A 13,082-nucleotide genomic window follows, 5' to 3' on the forward strand; every position below is an offset into this window, starting at 1 on the left:
GTAAACTCCGGAGAGTGATAACCACAATGTCCTCTTCCTCCATCTTGTGACCAATGGCAAGCAACTGATCACAGATTTCCTGAATCCTATTCAGGTGAGCCTGGAGCAATGTTCGCTCATCCATGATAATAGAAAACAAAGTGTTCTTCAAGAAGAAAGCTTTGCTTTTGTCAAAAGTCTCATGAAGGTTTTTGAGATGTGCCCATATCTTGGCAGTCGTCTTGCTAGATAAAATCTCTGAGAGTTGATCATCACCTATAGATAATTTGAGAAGCATCACCGCCTCCTAATTATTCAAATCTCATGTAACCTGATCAGTAACAGAGGCAGTCAAACGTTGTGTAACACCCCGAACAATTTGATTAGTATTTTGATATTCAAAAATTGCTATTATCCATTGCTTCCAAGTGCCATAATTCCGACCATTAAATTTTGAATTGCTCTCGAGCAAAATATTTGGCAAAGATTCTCACAAGCTACTAACAATCTTCAAACTGCTCCAGCTCCTCATTAAGTCAATCAGCAACATGGGGTGCCACCAAAGATTCACTTTCAGCCTTCAAATAGAAGATTTAAGCCTCATCAAACTCCTGTGTGCTAGCAAGAATGTGCATCAATAGCAAAAGGGCAATTTTGCCTTGATAAATCATCACTTTCTCAAATTCAACGTGTTATAGCTATAATCACTTCCTTAAATTCAAAGTGTTATAGCTCAACAGTTAATGCCCAGCAAAGAGGAATTGAAAGAAATGATACTAAAAATGAAATAAATCTTACTCACCAAGTTGTGAACATTAATATAACATCAAGATAATCTGAAAATGCATAACAGCACTTTGAAAAAAAACCTCCAAAGACTCGGCAAACTCAAAACACACTTCAAGAAAACTCATTGTGCTCCAAATTCATGAAACCTATATCAAATAAGTGTATAAATCTTCTTCTTTCAAACCCTAAAACACCCAGTGCCATATGAAATCCTATTTGTGCAAGCTGGTACGTAACCGTTAAAACCGGCAGCAATAACAAGGTTAATAAGCTATTAAAAAAAATTGAAAACTTGGATAACCAATGTTGGCCCATAATTGCAATGAAAGGGGGTTTGATTCATAGGAAGAAGACTTGGATGAAACAAAAGATAAAGTGGTTGAGCATGTGGAGCATCAAGTTGCAAGATTGTCCTTCTACTAGTGTAGAAATAAAGAAGTTTGTCATGGGAAAATTTCAAGCTGCCATGTGGTCTCATAACATGGGTCAGAAAAAGACAGATTATATCAGAGTGTTCAACCCTTCCTGGGGACATAGGGATCAAGCTTACCTAGGGACAACTAATAAAGGTCAGGCTAGGGTGTTATCAACTTGATTGAGGACCGGCTCACATCATCTTAAATGTGAGACGAGTAGATGGAAAAGGTTCAAAGAGGAGTGGGAGGAGAATATTTGCAGTTTCTGCAAAAATAGTGAGGTTGAGACTGAACGACACTTTTTCATTGAGTGCACAACATATGAAGACATCTGAGCCCATTACAGGGTCATCATGGAGGCTGTCCTAAGCATCCATAAGTTATTTGAGGAGGTTAAGATGAGGCAGACTGCTAGTTTAATTGTCAAGATTCATAGCAAGAGATCTAATCTGAAAAGGAATATGAAGTATAGGCTATGATTCTTGATCCCTTAGACCGATGGTCACACAGACAAAGTAGGAGGAAAAGTGACCTCCAAGCGACAACAAAGTCCCGCACACAATTTCACAGTGACCACCAATGTCATTGGGAGAAAGTGACAATACCCGATTGCCAAAAAACGTTTGTAGGACAACACTTGAAGGCCTAGCCAATACGCAATGGCAGCAACAAACCCTGTATGGTTGTACTTAAATCGTGTGTTGAAGCTAAAGTATCATTTTAATACACAAAAGGTTTGACCCCTTCTTCGTCTCAAAACATAGCTTTAAAAACAATTTATCTCTCCTTTAATCTTGGTGTCACTTTTGGAGGCAACATACAAATCTTTTAAATGAATAAAGTCCTCCTATGTCTTGGCCTCATTTGATATCCAATTTTCTTTTAGAAAACAGCTTAAAGTGACCTCATTCCTAGACATAGGAATAGGGGAACACTTAATATACAGGTTGCCCTTCACTAAAATTTCAAGTAACTTAATAATTCTTAAGTGAAATAAATCAAAGGCACCAAACTAGAAAGCATTGCACTTTGAACTAAGAGGAGATAGAAATCAAGACTCGTCATAGAAAATAATGACATAGAAATCAAGACTAGAATTAACACTTGTTAAAATAGCCATATGCTAAGAAAAGAGATGTTCCTCAAAAATAGTGAAATTGAAAATGTTGCACACTTAAGTTAAGAGAAGATAGAAGCTATGATCAGTGGCTCAAAATAGCACTTCTATAAATAGTAATATGCTAAAAATAATAAGTCCGACAAAACTCCCAACTGACCAAACAATATCCATGTTGGCACTTACTACAAATACTATGTCCCAGACAAATTGTCTGAAATCACTCCAAAAAGTTTCGTTCATCGCCATCAATCCATCTGAACACACTAGCCACATCGAAATACCTCTCTGAGCTTGCAAAAAACCCAAAAAGCAAACACTGGTTGCCCTACAAGCGAACAAAAAAATGGAAACATGACAACTGATCAGTTCCATATCACATTAAACCTTTTACCAAGGCCCAAATCTTGGGGATCTACCAATCCTAATTGCACATATACAATTTGGAGACAAATACATACATTACTAGGGAAGAATAGACAACCTTTTGCCTTTCTAAAACAATATACACAATCAATTAATCAATCGCCACAATTACATGAACAAAGATGAGGCAGAACAAAGATAGAATATACAAAATGATATATCATGGATGAGAAAAATAAAAACAGCCCTCACATTGGCATCTTCTGTATAAGTACACAGATATCATACATTTCTGCTATTGCAAATAGTAAAACCTTTGACTTCTTACGTACTCTAATTCATCTAAGTTTTCCGTTTTGCATTGACTTCCCTTGTTGTCTTTATTTGATTTACACATATCCCAAACAAACATTAACACCTTATAATCCCCCTTCAGTATCATTTGTGCAACTCTAGAGATTTCATCTTGTCAACTTCAAATATTAAATATGCTAGTTCTCGTAAGCCCTTCTATTCACTTTTCATGAACCCAAACTATTCTAACAACAACAATGATGCCCCATATTTGTCGGTATTACACAATTCATTTCTTTCAACAAGTCATCTAGCATCCTTTCCAAGGTTCAAATAAGTAGCAAGAAGTCAATACTACAACGGGTTCACTATTTTTTGGTTCTCAAACACTCTTATCATATCCAGAATGAATGTTGACCAGCTACTCCAATTAACTTTAGATCAAGATGATGGAAGATATTTGCACTTGTCAAGGAAAATCTTTGAACTAACTCTTTAAGTGCATTAATTGTAATTTTCAAGTTGCCAAAGCATTTTTACTCTGTGCTTAGGACATTTGAAATGGGCTTTCAATTATTAACTTTACAACTATAACAAAATCCTCAACACACCTAAAATTATATCTTCTATGCCTTGTAACTTTAAAATCCAAGGAACTGCAAGTGTGACAAAAATAGAACTTGCAACTTTAGGGGCTATGTTTTTTTAATTGATTTCAATGTAGCAAACACAACTTAAATGCCCTACAACTTGAAAGTTTGATTTCCACAAACCCACTACATTTGACATCAACTAATAGACTTGGCTCAAATGACATGTGAAAATTTGACAAAAAGTTCTAAATGGTCTCCCATTGACAAAACAATTCATTAAACTCTGAAGTGACCATAACTCTTACCTCGCCATAACATTCAATTTATTCCTATGATCATAACTCTTGACTCTCACCACAACATTCAATTTATTTCTTTCATCTATCTCAAGGTCAGATTGGCCAATGTGACTACCAAAGTAAATTAAAAGAAATTGATATTCTCTATCACATAGCTACTTCTAGCATGCAAATTGTACACCACATTGGTAGCTAGACACTAAAGCTATGTTACTAATTTGGGTGCAGATGCAGGTGTAATAATCAGGTGCGCAGGTGCACCATTTATATATATATATATATATATGATACTTCGTCGTTGATAAACATCAATACCAATGAAAGCATTAAACAGATAATGTTGGTTATTAGAACGTTGAAAGATCAAATTTTCTGCCTACTTTTCAAATATGGATCACCTTCCCACGTTAAAACTTAACTAGTTCGAGATATATCTCGACAACCAGCAGAAGTAGACATTCAACAAGAATCAAATCTAACTTTTAAAATAATGAACCCTCAAATTTTCATAATTTCAAAGTATACCTGATTCTGTAGATCATTGATTGAATCTTTGGTTGTAGGGAATGCATGTTTTGTTCAACACAGAGCATTTATATATGACACCCAATCAATTGATCAATCTTGCCAAAAGTAAGATTGGTCGCACTGTGAAAGCTTGAAAATATGTTGCCTCTCTAGGATAACAAAATTATGTTCAAGATGGAGACGCTTCTTGGATAAGATGAAGACGCTTCTTGTATAGGGATGTTGCTAATATATAGGTTAATTAGCTTGAATAAGCTTAGTTACCTAGGTTTGCCACTTTGTCCTATGGACCATGTATTGATTCAAACCAGTACATGTTTTAGGTCCAATACCACCGAAATACAGACAAGGTTCAATTTCTAGAGACATGGTTCAAACCAGAATCAACCCAGATCAAACCCGGGCGAATTTGTGTCACCCAAATCTAATTTCCAATGAACCCAAGTGAATTTTGCTCCACAAGCAGTGTTTAAGTCATTTTTTGGAATATATATATATTTTTTTTTTTTTGAGCTCCAGAACCCAAACAAGTGAACGTAAATGGCTTATGTTGGATTCGAACACTCATTTGTGGTGTGCAAATAGGTTCTTTTGTCTTGAGCAAAGGCAAATAGGTGATTAAGATTCATGATGCTATGATTACATGTTTAAAGTTTATGGTGTTTTTGTTGTTTAAATCATATGATTTTATGATACTATGTGACATTCTAATTTTAACTTATGCTTCTAGGCTTCATAAATATAGATACATAATTTTTTATAATTTTCACATGCTTTTGTACGAATGAACCCAAACGAACCCAAAACCCTTTCCAAAAATTTGCCGTACCAGCAATCCAATTCTTTGAACCTGTATTTTGAATCAAACTCAAACCAGTAACTAAGTGAATAAGTAAAGAGTAAATGTGGCTTAGGAAAGATGAGATGACTGTGTAATGTCCCCTCTTTAGTTCGACATGGCATTGATCATGGATTTGCCTATTCCAGACTCTCGTAGGCAAATGGTGTGGAAAGAGAGTCAATTCTGCGGATCAGATAGTCATATCTTGCTCTTGAAGAAGTGTTAAGAGGTTATATTTTATCATTATGTGATATTGGGGCCCACATGTTATAATTTTAATTTGAGTTGCACCTTTTATTTTATAAAATTACTTTATTATAAAAAAGTGCATTATAATGAGAAATTATAAAGGATGTTTCTAGAAGTTCTAGCAACTTCTTAGAAAAGTGAATAAATAGAGGGCTGGGCCTCTCATTTGGACATGCTTGGATTGGAGAACTCTTCTACTTCTTCATTGTGAAGACATTTGTGGACTTTGGATCTGCAAATTATTCGATCTTTGGGAACGAATCACTCCCTTGGATTGGCGACTTTGAGGGTGTGAAATATCACCTGAATTGTTGCATAATTGGAGTTGGTATTCAGCCATCTCATTGGAGCTTATTGAGAATTCGTTGTTAGGGTTTGTTTTTGGTTGGAATAAGGATTTCAGATTTGCCCTATCATTGGAGAAGCATTTGACAAGAGTTTGAAGACAGAATAAGTGCATTTTCAGAATTGGCAAAGCAGGGTTCGGAACCACATAATTGCTCATATCTCCTCAACCCCTTGGAGTTATTTTTTATGGTTTTACAGGGTTACTACCTAACCCTAGGCGCCCATTTTCCTTGCATTTGGGGGTCCCAAAACCCTAATATTATTTTATTTCAGCAGCCGTACAGGTACGGCCTGGTACGGCCCTGCTAGTTTGGGCAGCAACAGCAAATTAAGGACAGTTTGGGGGTGCGGTTGGAGGTCTTCATCAACGATCTGCAGCAAAACGTGGTGTTCTTCCATAGTTCTTCAAACCAGGTTCTTGCATTCTGAAATATATGTCATTTTTTGGGTAAATTTGCTGTCATACAGTCATTGTAATAATCAGTCCAGAATTGGTAATAAAATAATTTCAGAATTTATTGCATGGTAATTGAAATATAGTTCAATGGCTTTATATATATTGTAATTCTGTGATTATATTCTGAAAGTATCAAATCTGAAATTACCATATTCTGAATATTGTTACTGTTACACACTAAGTGTTTGACAAAATTCCTAAGTTCAGTTTGAGGGTTTCTGTGGCCTTTATAGTGAGGGTCATTACAGACTGTCTAGTATTGAAGGCTGCAGATTAAATTTTCATTATTTTGCTTTGATATGCCTATAACATCAGTCACTATCTCATAAAAAATTGGGCCAGAAAATTGTGCTTAGAGCTTGTTAACGTCAATATTGAAGTTTTTGTAGATGGAAAGCTTTCAGATGCACATGGGGTGCGCTTCCTGGGCGCATCCAGCTCCGCATCCACCTCCCAGCGCATCTGTCTCTGCATCCAAGCCTCCGGGGAGCACATCAGTAACTTAGCACTAGAGTATTGTTCCATAGAGATTTAAAACAAGGTCATAGGTTTTGGGAAGGAGAGAACTGTTGACACAAAAGCCTGTACCCTTGCTTGAGGTATGACCCTCAAGCGACATTGTGTAACATGGAAATGACCTCCAAGTGTGGGACTTGCGCTTTTAGGTCGAACTCCGAAGAAGGCCAGCTTCCTTACTATCAGGGTGCACCTAAACTACTGCTTGAGAGGAAAAGGGAGAGAGAAATAGAAAGTAAAATGCTGAAAGGGAATGGGGGTGATGCACCGAAATAGATCATGGTTAGAATCTCTGCCCATGACTACACAACACATGAATGAAATACCCAAATACACCAATCTCAACTCTATTCTATTTCCTAAAAACTCACATGCAGGTTTGGAATTGATCAAATGTTGAAAGGAATGATATTTTCACAATACAACAATTATCAATACATTAAACACAACATATAACTCTAAGAAGTAGGAAAGAAACATTCAAAACAAGGCAAGATACATACACAAATCATGAATGACAAGAAGAGGTAAAAGCAGGAATTTCATTAATGGAAGGCAAAAGGAATACAGTTGCAGAGCATAAAGCTACTGCAAAAATACAACAAAGAAGAACCCCAAAAACATATTTACAACTGCCTTTTAAGGAGTTCAAGCATAACTCTAATGTTTACATTGAGTTCAAACCCTAACCAGGGTGGAGTCAAGTTGCAAAGGAGAGCAATAACTAAAAAGTCCGAATGAAATCTAATCTTGAAGTGTAATATGATGCTAGAAGTGACAGGATGAGACCAAAACAAGTGCACCCAGCTAGAAGAGATCAAATCACTGAAATTTGATCATTTAATGCATTAAAGAGGCACGGGGGACAGCCCAAGAAGTCGTTAGGCATTGAAGAACTGACCCTGATGGCGTGCCATAGACAAAGAAAACCGCGGGAAGGATAAAAGGACATGTTATCTGCTCGCAACATGCAAGGTTGACCGGGGGGAGGAATCTAATTTCCTCGAGATCGAATGTTGGTTGTCGATATAGATCTTCCATTGAAATGAACAGCCCAGATGCGGTGAGAATCTCCCAATGAAGTCGCAGTCGTCGATGCAGATCTTCCCCTCGAGATGAATGGTTGAAATGTCGCGAGAAATCTCCAAGATGCGCCAAATCCAACAATTGTCATGTAATTCTAAGCTTCGAAGCTCGTGGATACTCCGCAGTATGAAGAAACGTCAAAATGGCGAAGCGTGGCAACGTGACGCAATTTTGGGCTTCAGAGAGTTGAAGAAACAATGCAGCGCGAGGAAACATCCGAATGGCAAAGCGTGGCAGCATCAAATGTTTTTCTTTCATTGAATCTCCATTGTCGATCTATGCATGCACATATTGGGTTAACACAAGCACTAGAGATGGGACCCTCCACCATGTGGTGAAATTTCGGGTTCCGGAGCCTTGAGAAAGCATTGCAGCGTGAGGAAACACCGAAATGGCAACACATGGCAGCATCTCGCGCTTTGGGGAAAATGGGCAGATAGCTCACGAAAACACGAGTCGTTAGATCCGATCTGTAAAGAATCTAGCCATTGAAAGTTTCTTTGTTCGGATATCAGTGATGGGCTAAATGGAGGCAAAAATAGCCAACAAGAACCATAGATCATAATTTATGGATGACAATGGAACAGCATCTGTACACACACAGACATGCAGTTAGACACACAAACAAATAGGCGCGCGCACGCATACACACACACGTACGTATAGACAGACAAACAGACAAAATATGCAAACACACATAAAAGGGAACAGCAGCTATACATACACAGACACGCAGTCAGACACACAAAATAGGCATGCGCACACACATGTATAGACAGACAAACAGATAAAATGCGCGAATACATTACACACACTAACATAAAAACATACACACAAAATCTTAATAGTAATAACATAAATGTTGTGGATATTGAAGATCAGCATGTTGATGTCAACCGCCAGCGTTGTGCTGTCATTGATATCAACACTCGGTATTGTGCTGTCATTAATGTCTCATGTGCAATGTGTTTAGAGATGCTGCTGAGCTTGTTTGCAATCAACAGTAATGACAGCATTATTGTGAGGACTATAATGCATTGTGATATGATGCATGTTGTCGTTCTATCTTTCTTGTTGCTCTTGGGTGAGCAAATGGTGTTACAAGGACATTTTGGTCTTTGCGGTCAAGTGAAGTGTGAAGATGCAGAAAAATGCTTTGAAGGCTGTCTGGGAGAATGCTCCGAATTCCTCTGCACTTGATGATATAGAATTGCAGTTTGGGATTTATATTGTATGTGTCTTGGACTCTGCACTCCTATCTTTTCAGGTCTCCAATATACCCACAGATGTTTTTGGTTACTGCAGTATGTTGGCAGGTTGGTTGCTTGTCATGGCTGGTCTGGAGAATGCTCCACATTGTTTGTGCTCCTGTGGATTGGTGGATATGCTTATATTGTATGTGCAATATCTCAGTTCAGGTTTCAGTTGATGAAGTATACCGCAAGTATGGTTGATAATGTTCTTCATAGCTATGTTTTATGGGCTTCTGGGTATAAAGAACTTTGTATCAGATTGGTTGTGCCATCTTATTTTAGCATGACTGTATAAAAGAATTGTAGGGGAATGATGTTGAGCATTCACGGAACATCTCTATGTGGCCTGTGTTGAAGTTAGCTTCAGGGGGCTTACATATCTAATTCACAACGATGTCTCAAGTAATATACAGTATTATATGAGACAATGATTAACTACTTAATTATTTAAATCAATTAAACCAATTATTTCAGTATGACTCGTCCAAATATCTCTCTCTCATAAATGGATCACAATAATAAGACAAGAAGACGAACTAGAAGTTATCAAAAAGGATTCCTCCTTATCTAAGAGGAAGTGTTAATGTTATTGTAGCTATGGTTGGTCTCCTTCAAGTTAACATTAAAGATTGTGATAATATTACTGATAATATGACTATTGCAGTTATCTTATATATTATATTAAATTGAAACTATAATTATTATATTAATTATAATTATATTATATAATTACTATACAATAATTATTGTATTGTATTGTATTAATTATAGATAATATAGTTATTATATTGATATTTATTCTATATATATATATGCCAATAGTGGCATGTTGTGATGGTTAAGTTGTTGTGTTGTTATCCTTGCCATCAAGGTTCAAATCTCATGGGATGAGGTCCCCCGTTTGTGGCCTCACTGGTTCATAGCTCCAGGTCAAAGCGTTTACCCCTCTTTGAAAACATATTCTATATATATATATACCTTAATCTGATTATTTTGAATTATGGTGTCCCTTGGTGATGGGGCACTACCCACATATATGAATGAAGAATGTCTTCCTCTAACGGAAATAACAATAAGGAAAAAGATACTCAGAAAATGTAACAGCCTGCATGACCTTATGACACTATTTGATCCTTTGCTGCTGTATATTGATCTTTCAGTATGTTTTGTGATTATCAGGCCTACGGGCCACATTCTCTTGTTTGTGCTATGCTTTTGAGGGTCACTCAGAAAATGTAACGGCCCACATGACACTACTTGATCCTTTAGTGTCGCATATTGATCTTTCAGTATGTTTTGTGATTATCAGGCCTACAGGACATATTCTCCTGTTTGTACTATTCCTTTGAGGGTCTATGCCAGCATTAGAAGTTGTAATGAGTATCTTTGGCTCCGGTTATGCCTCATTATACGCTGGAATGTGTAGATTCATTTGAAAGTTATATTTCTAGGCCGACTGGTAAAATGCTACATGTTTCATCTACACACTACCATGTTGCTGACTTGGGTAGATGTGCACCAACATGTTTAATGTTTGGGGCTACATGGAAAGATGTAATAAGTTGTTTTAGGTCCACTCTACCTCTTTGCTTGGACCTCTTTCACCACAATAAATTTTGGGGGACAACTTGATGAGGTCGTGCTTGTTTCCTGTTCTGGCAAACCTAATTTAATGTTTTCGTGGCTTGAACAGGATATAAATGTAGACAGTCATACCCATTACAAGTGTGTGGGTTCTGAATGAGAAGGATGGTGAAATAAGCGGGCGGCGGATGTTTTGGAACTGAATTGCTTAATGATTTCTTAAGGCAGTGAGCCAAGCATAGCTACTTTCTCAAGAGATTGTTGGAGGCTATGAGTCGAAGGCCTAATCATTGTAATCCAATTTTTGCATGTATCCCGCTCTACATTAGTAGAACTCTTTAGCAGGTCCTTATATCTTGCTTTGAGACAGTGAATCTCTTCAGCAAGTCCCCCAAGGAGTAGTGAGCTTCCTTAGGGAGTGAGCCTTAAAACAATTTGTAATCTTGTTCATATATTGTAAGAATACTTTCACTGTTGTGTTTCCCCTATTGGATTTTCCATGTAAATCCGGTTCTCTTGTGCATTGGTGTTCATTTCTCTATTTTCATTGTTGTTGATTTGTTTGCTTGTGCCATGGCAGGATGCTAATACATTCTGTAAAAGAAAAGGCAGAGTTTTCCCAAGAAGAAAAAATGGCCCCTGAGATCACAAAAGAATCGAAGAAGCTACTTGATATGGTCAGGAAGATGGCTGCATAAGGAGGATGGTGTGGACCAGCTGGTCATTAAATCAGTGATGCAGTCTCCTAGACAATTAATTAAAGCGTGAATGTCTAATTAAGTCTTTGTTTGGTTTAGTTTTTTTCTCGTTTAGTTTTTTGTTTCTTTTTAAGTGATTGTCCTGTTCCAATTTAGCTGGGTGTCTCCCTTGTTGTGAGCCATTTAATATGCATGAGCTTTTTGTGGCAAGGTGGTTGTAGTTGATTTTGCAGCTACTTCTGAAATAGTTTTTTGGGCAGTATAAGTTACGACTCTGGTTGTAATTTTGCTATACCGAAAGGGATCTTTCTTCGGGTAGGGCTCTCACTAATTAACCAAGAAAACTGTCGTTAACCATTAAGCAATATTTTCTTATGATGCGCCGCTTACATCCATTCCAATCATAAATGATATTATACTACTGAAATTAGATCAGTAAACTCATAATATAATATTATAATATGTTCTGAGTGATATTAATACAATGGACCTCAAATCCATGCTGCTGCAGAAACTGTTTAAGATTTAAATTATAAATTCCTTGATTTGTGTTAAAATCTCAAACAGTAGTTTCGTTTTTCTTAAGTTCAATATGCTGTCTCCATCACAGTTCCACATTGGGAACAAAACCTGAAGTTTACCTTTTCTCTAATCAACTAAATGGGTCTTCTAATATATGTCCGAGTGTGTGTATTTAAAACCTCTGTTTTCCTTTTTCGGGGTACAAAATACTTTCTTCCTCACAATTCCACAAAACAGAAACAAATATGATGTCCATCTTCTCTAATCAACTAAAAAATTACAATATATATAACACTGTAATAAAAATCATGTAAGTTTCTTGACAAAATCCAAAATGTCTTTCATTTACAAAAGAAAATTTCATTTCAGTGGTCATGTTGTCGCAGCTATGTTGACCCACAAACAGATATCTTGGTCCATATGTTTTTCAGCTTTAACAAAGGCTATAAAGTTTGGTTAATATTCACTTAAATATAGTAATTAGAAATTATTTTTCCAAGAGCCCTTTCAACCTAATTGAGATAGGCTTCTGCGTTAGGCGTTGGAGCTTGGAAATGGGTTAGGAATCTAATTCTCTGTTAGTGAGGTGAAAGAACATTTCCAAACTCAGCCAAATGTTTCATTAAATTCTATCCATTTGGCCAAGAAAGCATTCAACGTGTCAGCGTTAATGAAGTGTTCTACAGATAGTTTATTGTAAATATCTCTTGCTCAGTCAATTTGCAACAGCCAAACTCATTACCTTATTAACTTCAAGGGATTCTTGAACCGTCTTACGCACAGGAGACTCTAACAGGCCACGTTTGTCGAATGCCTGCAAGTCTGCAATACCACTAAACTGTGGCCTATAAGAATCACAGGTAATTGATGATCTTGCTGTTATTTACTGAGAAAGGATCCTGTTATGTGACTCGAAAGTAGGCCAGAAGTCTTTAATTGTCGAGAAAACCCCAGTGTAGAAAAGGCTGTGTTCCAAATTTTGCAGAAAATTTGCATTGTTTTCCACACACAACTATAGCAAAAGTGAAATAGCCTTGAACTAGAAAATCGTAGAGATGAAAGATGGCAAATCTTGGACAGACCGCCCACGAAATATTTAACTACCGTTCGTTCTGCTTACTCAAGCCCTGTGTGAGCTTCTTTCACC

General features: G+C 37.0%; 1 protein-coding gene across 2 annotated transcripts in view; it reads right to left on the minus strand.

Moving 5' to 3' along the window:
• Positions 1–13,082, minus strand: part of LOC149568823 (Peptidase M50 family protein) — a 58,983-nt gene that overhangs the window by 45,570 nt on the left and 331 nt on the right. Inside the window, exon 1 of one of the 2 annotated variants that reach the window (XM_089821703.1) lies at positions 12,678–13,068. The exons of the other annotated variant lie outside the window; for it this stretch is intronic. The gene's annotated coding sequence lies outside the window, so the exon portion shown is untranslated. Of the gene's footprint in view, positions 1–12,677; positions 13,069–13,082 lie in introns of those variants that run through there. 2 annotated transcript variants of the gene reach the window in all.

Source organism: Cupressus sempervirens, chromosome 3, assembly GCF_028749045.1.
Source record: "Cupressus sempervirens isolate cs-2001-9-10 chromosome 3, ASM2874904v1, whole genome shotgun sequence".
NCBI lineage: Eukaryota > Viridiplantae > Streptophyta > Pinopsida > Cupressales > Cupressaceae > Cupressus > Cupressus sempervirens.